This window comes from Acomys russatus, chromosome 24 (genome assembly GCF_903995435.1).
Source record: "Acomys russatus chromosome 24, mAcoRus1.1, whole genome shotgun sequence".
Taxonomy (NCBI): Eukaryota; Metazoa; Chordata; class Mammalia; order Rodentia; family Muridae; genus Acomys; species Acomys russatus.
The window spans coordinates 48,079,312-48,088,367 of NC_067160.1; the positions used below are offsets into that span (position 1 = coordinate 48,079,312).

Below are 9,056 nucleotides of genomic sequence, written 5' to 3' on the forward strand. Positions count from 1 at the left end.
TCCAAAGCCTCAGAACTACAGAGAGGGAAGGCTGAGCTCAAATAATCCAAGTGTGATATTGGAGCACTTCTGACCTGTCAGTTCCGGGACTTTTACAGACTTGCTTGGTCTGCCATGTCTAAGCCCCTTTTCTGTTTATCATCTCTAGTTCTTGTTTCCGTTGGGAAGGATTTTTTTTTTTTTCTCCCTGAGGACCTCCCTGTTCCCTCTCCTGTTTCATATACTCTTGGGGAGATGAGGGACTGATTTGTCTGCTAAATCTGAGACTACATGGCCGTGCTCAGCACAATCCTGGACCTGTTCGCCATTTGGGGAACTTGCCTTGGTCTTCGCAGCCCAGGGCTGGGGTTCTCTGGTGGTGCGTTTCTGCTGCTAGATTGAATATCCTCTTCTTCAACCAGGCTGGGTCAGCAACCCAATCCCCCCCCCCCCCCTCAACCTCCCACCTCCCCACCCCACACCCCCAAACCTCCCTCCCACCCCCCACCCCCGCCCCTGTCTCTCTCTGTTTCATTTCCTCCAGAAGCTCAGAACTCGGGCAATACAAAGAGAAGCTGCTGACTTACAGTTCTGCCGAGAGCCCCAAAGGGGTAGCCTTGAGGGGAATGGGGAATTACCCTGGTGGGAAAGACTTCAAGCCCTACTGCTGACCACCAACCCCAGCACATGACTACTGTCTCACCGTCACCTCCACCCCCACCCAGTGCGATGGTCTCGGGGCTCAAGCATCATCTCCCTTAGGTTATTTTACTCTCAGTGACTTCTAAGGCAAAGGAGTGTAGAGTGGCAGATGTGGGTGTGTCTCATGGATTGAAGACGGAGTCCCCAGCCTGCCTTGCAAGTTTGCCTGCTTTGTGATCAGGTGACTCATCTGTGGGATGTGAGCAGAAAGTGCTGTGTACAGCTTCTGGGAAGACTCTGTAAATATTCTGAGCCACCAGACAGAAGCTTTTGGTTGGGGGCGGGGCGCGGAGAGGCAATAAAGCATCTTGGTTGTAGTCTCTGAACCCAAATCTTCTAACACAAATGGGATCCTAGAAGCTTCCCAACATGAGAGAGGAGGGAGGGGTGCAGGGCTCTGGAAGAGGCCTAGATATGCACTTGAAGGTGCTAGCAAGACGTCTCAGGAGGTAAAACCACTTGCTGCTCTTCTAGAGGACCCAAGGTTGTTTGCCAGGAGCCACTTTGGGCCTTCTTCTGGCCCTTGTCTGCACCTCCACTTACATACATGCTCACACACAGACACACATGTACATGGACATTTATTTTTAATATTCGTTTATTTCTTTCTTTAGGTTTTTCAAGACAGAGTCTCTCTGCACAGCCCTGGCTATCTTGGAACTCACTCTGTAGACTAGGCTGTCCTTGAACTCACAGAGATCCACCTCAGAAAGCCCCCCCCCCAAAAAAAAAAAGAACTCGCTTGGCTCATGTGAGAAAATCAATTAAGGACAAATAAAGAGGAGAGGATTTTCTGAATGCTTAGAATGTTCCAGATATTGTCAGAATATTCTGCTTTCTCACTTATCTGAACAATAGTAGTTCAGGGGTGGGGTGGAGCTGAAATTCCATGTTACAGTGGAGGCTCAGCAAAATTAAGTGTTACTTTCAATAATAAAATAATAATGATGGTGATTTTTCTAAGCTCAAAGCTCTTATCTTACAACACAGCCCCCTCTGTGTTCTGGCACCCACTCACATCAGCACCCTGGGTCGGGGTCGGAGGACTCAGGGACAGGGAAACTGATTCTAATATGCTGGTGTGCAGGCTGCCTGTCCTCTCAGAGCCAGCAGCCTCTCTTCCTCCATCGCTGAGCGAGACTACTGGTTAACGGTAAGATCAAACAGATTTGTGTTCCTGACAATGCTTACCTCCACCTTTGCCCCATCAGGATCGTCGCCAGGGGCTTAAACGGTTGTGTCACATCACCCATTCATGCTTCTAAAGTCTTTCCTCCTCCTTCCTCTACTTCCTCTTATTTTCCTCCTTCCTTTTCTTTCTCTTCTTCTTCTCCTCCTCCTTCCCCTCCCATCCTCTCCCCCTCCTCCTCCCCCCTCCTCCTCCTTTCCCCATATTCCTCCTCCCCTCCTTCTCCCCCTATCCTTCTCTTCCTCCTCCTCCTCCTCCTTCTTCTCCCCCCCCTTCTCCTCTTCCCCCTCCTCTTCCTCCTCCTATTGTTTTGCAGTTCTAGGGGTGGAGCTCAGAACTTCACCCACGCTAGGAAAAGTGCTTGGCCACTGAGCTTATCCCTTATCCTTATTTAAATGCTCAGTTAAATGTGCAAGGCAATAGAGAAACACGTCAAACCGCTGTATTCTGTGTTCCTTGTTACTAAGTAGTGCCTCTTTGGAGGATGCAATTAAAGAGTTGAATCTGTCTTTCAGCAGACGTGTTTCCATATGAATGTCACAGGTGGCTCATTTGGCCACAGTGAACAAACTCTTAGTCCAACATGTGTCCATAGTTCCCGCCCCCCCCCCCCCCCATCCTCAACATGACTCTGCATTGGAACCACCCACTTCTGTGGTCAGAGAAATGGCTATCAGATCCAATGTCAGAGAAAAACTAAGGCTGCAGTCTTTGGGTTTTTCTTAAACATTTTAAGTGAGTTTTTTAAAATCTTCTTTGGGTTTCTTGTTTGTTGTGGGACACCTTTCAGATGTCACACTGTCATAAGTGATGGCCATAGCGGACCTTATTTTAGAGTTGGTGTAAAGTGTGTGGAGATGGGAGGCAGTTTTGTAACGGATAGAATATTTCTCTTTTGACTTTTTATGCAGCTGTATTGCTAGAGTACACCATTCTTTAGTGACTGTTAACTGAATTGAGTCCTTAAAAGGAAACTTTTTATTGGTTCTTTGTGAGTTTCACATCATGCACCCGAGTCCCACTCATCTCCCATCCCCTTGTATCTGCCCTCTGCCCTTGCAATTCCCCCCAGAAAGAAAATAAAACACACACACGCATACGCACACGCACACATGCACGCACGGGTTAAACAAAACAAAGCACAGAAATCTGCAGTGTGTCACGGTGTGTCCCACAGTATTCCCCTCTGTCCACCCATCTTCACTTGCAAATGTTCAAAGCAATGAGTACTGGTCTGGTTCAAGGTCTCTGGCTTCTGTGATACCATCAATATTGGCTCCTCACTGAGCCTCCTCCTGGTTATCCTGTTGTTGCCCTGTGTCATGGAGATCCTGCAGCTTTGGATCAGCAGGACTGGCCCTTTCACATGGTCCACAGTTCACAGATGATGTAGGTTTGGGGATGGGCCAACTCAAAGCCCTGGATCTGGGACTAGGTGGTAGCTGAGCTGGTCAGCCTTCTGGCTCTCCTGCATCTGCACCAGCACGGCGAGATCTCCAGCACTGCTCCAGCTAGGCCATCCAGTGCCACCATCAGCAGGAGGCAGGATCAGTTCTTCCGTTATCATTCCCTGGGGGCCGGCTCACCCTCACCCACTCCTCCAGAGTCAGCTTCATTGTCCAGTTGAGGGACCAGGACCCACTCTGCCAAGTACTACAGCTGTTGAGGGGCTCGGCCAGCTCTCCCACTCTCACGTCCTCGGGGTTGGCTCACCCATGCCTTCACCATGGTGTTGCCCCAGGGAGGCACAGGGCCCCCGCTCTCCTGAGTGCTACAGCCAGTGAGAATCAGAGCTAGCTCTCCCCATCTTATGCCTTTCGGGTCAGCTCTCTCGCCTTTCTACTATATCAAGTGGTGAAGGGCAAAGGTGAAGGAGAGCATCACTCCCTCACCCACTCCACCTCATGGCAGATGAGTGGCAGAGCCAGCTCTCCGATGCTTGTCTCCTTGTGGCTGGCTCTCCTGTGGCCCTGCTACCAAGGTTAGCTCCACTGTGCTGCCCAGTCAAGGTGCAGGACCCACTCTGCCAAATGCTACCAATGGTGAGAGTTGGGACCAGCTCTCCAGAGTCCCACAGCCGATGAGGGGGTGGGGCCAGTTCTGTACTGGCCTTGGACATCTGTGTGGTCCCAGATGGCTGGTCAGACCAGGCATATCCCCATGCTCTCTTATGGTGATATGAGCCACGGACATCAACACCAACTACTACCACTGCATGGCCACGGACCCAGACACAGCCCTCAGCAGCAACATGGGCTAGGACTTCACCATGGCCTCAGGTGGTGGGGGTGGTTACACACAACAGGCTACTCCTCTCCTCCCTCTCTTCTCCAGCTCAATCTTTCTTCATAATGCTCAAATTGTTCCACGTCCCCTTCTCTCCCATCTGTCCACCACATACGTGTATGTTGTAGTGGCTCCTGCTGCAGATGGGCCATGCTGCTGGTGGGGCTCCGGGTGACTGCCTCTGCTGGTGTCCCATGGCATGGCTACAGGCAGGCCTCTGTGTGTCTATGGCAGTGTGGCAGCAGTCAGGATGTCCTGAGCTCACTCTGCTGACCAGGCTGGCCTCGAACCCACAGAGAACTGCCTTCCTCTGCCTCCTGAGTGCTAGGATTAAAGGCATGCGTCACCGCACCCGGCTTTCTTACAGCGAGCCAGGCTTGATGGCACAGGCATTTAGTCCCAACCTCTCATAAGGGAGAAGAATCACAAGTTCAAAGCCAGTCAGACATTGTAGAAAAGTAAAAAAATAAAGGGCTGTAAATGCAGATCAGTGGTAGAGCTTCTGCCCAGCTTGTGCAAGGCCTTAGGCTCAGTACTGTGAAACAAACAAGCTTCTTATTATAAATTAATTACCCATAGAAGAAAGGGGTTCTAACTGAATGGGACCAGGTACGGGAACCTAAGATGCACTTTGCCTGTTGACCATGCCCCTTGGCTCAGTGACTGCTTGCTTAAGACTTGATGGCTGAAGGTACTGATCTCGACTGCCATCTTCTCTCTCGATCCCCTTGGCTGACCTTCTGGAGAATGCCAAGATCTTCCCACACCATCTCCCACATCTCTCAAGGTCAGTTCTGAGCCTTCTAAAAGTTTCAGCGGTTTAGTCCGTTATCAACATGGCGGGAAGCATGGTGGCACGCAGGCAGACATGCTGCTGGAGAGGGAGCTAAGAGCGCTACATCTTGATCTGCAGGCCGCAGGAGACCGTGTGCTATACTGGGCATCGCTTGAGCGCTTGAACATGCTAGTCCTTTTCCAGTTCTGTTAGACTAGAAACTAAAAGGTCCCACGAAGTTGATTTTAACTTGCTTGCCACCCTGCTGAATTTTGAAGCACTCTATTTATTTCTTCTTTACCTGAACTAGCGTTTTGTTTGTTTGTTTGTTTTGCTATTTGCTTATTTTTACTATGTATCCCCAAGAGCTAATCAACTACACTTAAAAATACATTTGTTTTTAATTAAGTAGCACTGACATATGGCATACAATTCAGATTACAAATTGTATAAGTTCTGGGATTCAGTATCTTCTAAGGCATTGTGATGGTGATATTTAAATATCTGATTCTGGATTTGGTGCCAACCCAATACTACCAGACAAAAAGTGGGGTAAGGGGGTGGGGAGGGAAAGACTGGGAGAGAAGAAGAGAGAGTGAGGGAGGCAGAAGGGAGAGGGGAGGGGAGAAAAAATACATCTGCAATCCAATATAACCTTATGAACCAAAAGTTGTAAACATATGAAGAAAAGTAGCCAACAAAATTAAGAATATAAAATGAATGATAAAAAGCTGTATTAATTTGATTTTAATAAGAACAGTAGCTGGGTGTGGTGGCGCATGCCTTTAAGCCCAGCACTCGGGAGGCAGAAGCAGGTGGATCTCTGTAAGTTCAAGGCCCGCCTGGTCTACAGAGTGAGTCCAGGACAGCCAAGGCTACACAGAGAAACCCTGTCTTGAAAAACCAAAACCCTGTCTTGAAAAACCAAAAAAAAAAAAAAAAAAAAAAAAAAAAAAAAAAGAACAGTAGATATGAAAATGACTAATTGTTTATGTTTTGAGATGGGATACAGAATAAAGTCTTTATTTTTCAGCCGGTGTGGTGGTGCATGCCTTGAATCCCAGCACTTGGGAGGCAGAGGCAAGTGGATCGCTGTGAGTTTGAGACCAGCCTGGTCTACAAAGCAAGTCCAGGACAGCCAGGGTTACACAGAGAAACCCTGTCTCAAAAAACAAAACAAAACAAAACCAAAACCAAAACCAAACCAAACCAAACCAAACCAAACAACAACAACCACCACAAAACCCCACAAAACCAAACTTTTTTCTTACAAAAGAAAATACATAAATGATAGTAAAACGAGACCAGGTGGGTGGCGATGACTCAGTTCCAAGGGAGTCCTAGAGGCCTCCCCTGGGAGCGGGTGACTCCCGTGTATCTGCTGTATTGTTCAATTGACAGTGGGCTCCACTGCTTCTACTTCAGCCCTCTGATCACATCCCATTGCGGGACTGGGAAGTGGGGTAGGAGAGATGCAAGCAGTTTAAGTTGCTCTCCTTCTAAACTTTCCGCTCCCATCCCACTAGTCCCTGCTAGGCTGACTCCCTCCACTAGTGCAAGCGACAGTTGGGCAGACTGGATCTGTTAAGTCTGCTGATTGAACAGATACCCTGGGGTAGCCCGTTCACTCTTGCGAGAGGCACACCCAGTCTTCGTTGATGACATGGAGCCCCTCCCTTAACTCCAGAAGGGGATATGCGCCCCTGTGGAGAGAATGGAAGGAGAGCCCCTCACCACTGCATTTTCCATCTTTCTACTGGGCAGTGCTGATGGTATGTGTCTGTGGATAGCATCTATGACACGGGGTAAGGATCGAGGAACAATTGTTCTGGCAACAATATCTACATCTTGAATAATAGATGTTTAAACCCTTTGCTAGAAGTCCATGTTTCCAGCTGCTGGTGGCTCTTTGCATGTAAAATATAGACTTTTTGGAGGACTTGTGTTTTCAGGTTTGGCCAATAGCAGTCGTTCTTGCATGCCAGGAAAGATGCTTCCCAGTATCCATTACATAAGCGAGTCACCTTTTTAAAGAGCTGCATAATATTCTACAATATGGATGCACTATAATTTGCTGTAACTGTTATTTTTGTTTTTAGTCCTTTGCTATTACAGTGCCCCTATAAACACTGTGTGTATACCTTTCATTACAAAGAAACAACTTTTTAAAAGAGTTGAGTGGACGCGCTGACAGATGTTTGGCAAGATAGCCCTTGATTATACATTGGGCCTTAACTTTAGAAATTCTAGGGTCTGTTACAAGAAATAACTATTTAACAGTCCTAAATTTCTTTGCTTGGCACATGCCCCTGGCACTTGCAACAGTGTTTCTGTTGAAAGCTACTTCGAAGTCACCCAGTAAGCTACAGTCCAGATCTCCAGGCAACTGAGGAAGAACTGCAGCGTAGAGCTCAGAGTTAGTTGGAACTCTGAAGTCATGCTCCGCCAGTTCCTGTCTCAACACTGCCAATTTTTACCTATATGACTATAGGCCTAGATGGCATTACACCTTTTCATAGAGCTGTTTTAGAACTTATGTGAGAATGGGACTGAAGAGATGGCTCGAAGGTTAAGGGCACTTGTTGTTCTTGCAGACCTGGGGAAGCTCACAACCATCTGTAATTCCAGCTGTTCCAGGGGTCTGGTACCTTCTGATCTCTGTAGATACCAGGCAGGCACATAGTGCACAGACATACAGGCTAACTCATACATATACAAGTAAAGCTAGAAAAGTTTAAAGAAGCTGAGTGAGACAATTATTTTTGGATAGTTCTTAGTATGTAATAATTGTTCAGGACCACCATACGGTTTCCCTTCAGGTAACAAACAGAAACTTTCTGGCGAGGTATAAATTTGTCCCTGGGCAAGTAACGACAATTGATGTTCAGCTTTCTCCCTTAGTTATCAAGGAAGCTTAAGCTTTTTATCCTTTGCTATGTTCAAGATGGAATTCATACCCTGGTACATACTGGGTAAGTTTTCCACAACTGCCTAGAAACTTTCTTTATTTAAAAAATGTCAAAATAGCCGGGCGTGGTGGCGCACGCCTTTAATCCCAGCACTCGGGAGGCAGAGGCAGGCGGAACGCTGTGAGTTCGAGGCCAGCCTGGTCTACAAAGTGAGTCCAGGATGGCCAAGGCTACACAGAGAAACCTTGTCTCGAAAAACCAAAAAAAAAAAAAAAAAAAAAGTCAAAATATGTACTAAAGCTATATTTAAGTATATAAAAAAGTATAACTGTCTTAGTCATTTGTAAGAAGCTAATTAACAAAGCAACAGTTTTATGGTTTTGTTTTTGTTTCTGATTTTTGAGACAGGGTTTCTCTATGATAGCCTTTGCTGTCCTGGACTTGCTTTGTAGACCAGGCTGGCCTTGAACTCCCAGAGATCCACCTGCCTCTGCCTCCCAAGTGCTGGGGTTAAAGGTGTGCGCCACCACCACCTGGCAGCAGCAACAGTTTTCTTTAACCCCTCTAGCTTCCGAAATAATTGACACGGAGAGTCTATGATTTATTTTACAAGCCTAAAGCACTGGAGCTGGGCAGATATCAACTCTCTAAGCTATTTAGCTATCTCTCAGCTACACAACCCAAGTTACTTGCCAATAAGTTGTTCTTTCTGGGCCCAATCTGCTCCATCAGGCCACGTCCTCTTTCTCCATCTTCTGTTCCTTCTCCCATCCTCCCCTGCCTCAAGATCTCCTGACCCCCTGCCCAGGATCCTAAACTCTGCCTCCCTCTCTTCTGCCAAGTCACAGGCTTCAGCATTTTTATTAACCAATCAGCTTTAAATTAGGTAGAGCAAACTTTACACAATGAAGACAGGTGTACATGAGATTGTGCTGGTCTGGCTGGCAACCAGATCTAGGGGACCAGTAATTAGCATCAGCATACATAGCACCAGACCAACCCCAGCAGTCACTGTGTTATTGCTGTGAAGAGACACCTTGACCAAGGCAGCTCTTATAAAAGGAGCCATTTAATTGGGGCTTCCTTTCAGTTTCAGAGGTTTAGTCCATTATCATCATGGCAAGGAGCATGGTGGCACATAGGTAGGTGCTGGAGCAGTATTTGAGAACTGCATCCTGATCAGAGAGACCGGGGTGGGGGTGGGGGTGGGAATGGG

The 9,056-nt window shown here is 47.5% G+C and overlaps 1 long non-coding RNA gene across 1 annotated transcript; it reads left to right on the plus strand.

Annotated features, from left to right (window-relative positions):
• The first annotated feature begins 1,028 nt into the window (after window positions 1-1,028).
• Window positions 1,029-1,396, plus strand: LOC127207544 (uncharacterized). The gene is made up of 2 exons (XR_007832927.1): window positions 1,029-1,130; window positions 1,296-1,396. It is a non-coding gene; the product is annotated as an uncharacterized LOC127207544 (long non-coding RNA).
• The last annotated feature ends 7,660 nt before the right edge of the window (window positions 1,397-9,056 follow it).